The sequence below is a fragment of the Triticum aestivum genome, chromosome 4B (genome assembly GCF_018294505.1).
Source record: "Triticum aestivum cultivar Chinese Spring chromosome 4B, IWGSC CS RefSeq v2.1, whole genome shotgun sequence".
In the NCBI taxonomy this organism is placed as follows: Eukaryota; Viridiplantae; Streptophyta; class Magnoliopsida; order Poales; family Poaceae; genus Triticum; species Triticum aestivum.
This window is the reverse complement of record NC_057804.1, coordinates 399,224,020-399,226,170: the sequence shown is the minus strand read 5'-3', so window position 1 is coordinate 399,226,170 and position 2,151 is coordinate 399,224,020.

Here is a 2,151-nt window from a genome sequence, read left to right as displayed (position 1 = left end):
AGCGGCGGAGGCGTGAGACCCGGTTAGGGGGCGGCGCGCGCCACCGGTGCCGGCGGGGGTGGGTTGGTGGGTCGGGGGGCGGCGACGAGGCTGGGATGGCCGGCGACGAGAGGTGCGTCGGCACCAGGGGCAGCGGCGGTTGTGGAGGGACGAGGAAGGTGGGGATCGGGTGGGGGATGGGCTGGTGGGGATCGGGGGAGTGGTTGGGGGTGGGTGTTTTTTCTCCTTTTCACTGTAGAGTTCAGGAAGGCCACAGTGGCTCCTATATAGGACATTGTGATCCAAATAGTTATTATAATCACAGGATTAGAATAGTGACACCCTATATATATACATATATATATACATACATACCCTGAAAACATCCAGGAGCACCACGAAACCCTATTTCCACCGCCGCAACCTTCTGTACCCGTGAGATCCCATCTTGGGGCCTTTTCATGCGCTCCGCCAGAGGGGGAATCGATCACGTAGGGCTTCTACATCAACGCCAAAGCCTCTCTGATGAAGTGTGAGTAGTTTACCATAGACCTTCGGGTCCATAGTTATTAGCTAGATGGCTTATTCTCTCTCTTTGAATCTCAATACAAAGTTCTCCTCAATCTTCTTGGAGATCTATTCGATGTAACTCTTTGTGCGGTGTGTTTGTCGAGATCCGATGAATTGTGGGTTTATGATCAAGTTTATCTATGAGAAATATTTGAATCTCCTTTGAATTCTTTTATGTATGATTGGTTATCTTTGCAAGTCTCTTCGAATTATCAGTTTGGTTTGGCCTACTAGATTGATCTTTCTTGCAATGGGAGAAGTGCTTAGCTTTGGGTTCAATCTTGTGATGTCCTTTCCCAGTGACAGCAGGGGCAGCAAGGCACGTATTGTATTGTTGCCATCGAGGATAAAAAGATGGGGTTTATATCATATTGCTTGAGTTTATCCCTCTACATCATGTCATCTTGCCTAATGTGTTACTTTGTTCTTATGAACTTAATACTCTAGATGCATGCTGGATAGCGGTCGATGTGTAGAGTAATAGTAGTAGATGCAGAATCGTTTCGGTATACTTTTTGCGGACGTGATGCCTATATACATGATCATGCCTAGATATTCTCATAACTATGCACTTTTCTATCAATTGCTCGACAGTAATTTGTTCACCCACCGTAATACTTATGCTATCTTGAGAGAAGCCACTAGTGAAACCTATGGCCCCCGGGTGTATTTTCCATCATATAAGTTTCCGATCTACTTTATTTTCCAATCTTTACTTTCCAATTTATATCATAAAAATACCAAAAATATTTATCTTATTATTATCTCTATCAGATCTCACTTTTCCAAGTGGCCGTGAAGGGATTGACAACCCCTTTATCGTGTTGGTTGCAAGGTTCTTGATTGTTTGTGTAGGTATGAGGGATATGTGTGTAGCCTCCTACTGGATTGATACCTTGGTTCTCAAAAACTGAGGGAAATACTTACGCTACTTTGCTGCATCACCCTTTCCTCTTCAAGGGAAAACCAACGCAGTGCTCAAGAGGTAGCAGCGCGCGTACACATTGTTTCTCGCTTCATTTTTTCGGGCACTTGCATGCACACCGTTTTTTTATCTTCGTGATGCTTTAAGTATGCCTCGCACACATGCTATCTACCTATCCCTTAATATAGCTAGATATGTGTCACACAAACTCCTTCTCCCTACTAGCAAGATGCCCATGCATTGCACGAAACATCAAGATGCATATGTATGAGTGGTTTATCTTGTGGGAGAAAAGGATGAACGAGGGAATGCCTTATTTGCAAAAGTGGAGAAGGGTGTGGGTATCTTTTTGCAAAATTGCCATAGTTTCCTTCCTATCCGTCGGATATAAATCGGATGGCCTATATTGCAAGATGGCAGGAACACCATCATCACCAACTCTATTTTTTATGAGTAGAGATATGTAAGTGTCACTGCCCCCCCCCCCTCCACACACACACCCACACACACACTTCTCGACACCGAAGGAGTAGGGTGACACCTCGATCTTGATACTAATCTATCAACTGGCTTCTCTCTCAAACACACAGACACACACACACACACTACCCGACACTGAAGGAGTAGGGTCCCACCTCGATCTTGATAGTAATATATCTATTCCTCTTTCAAACACA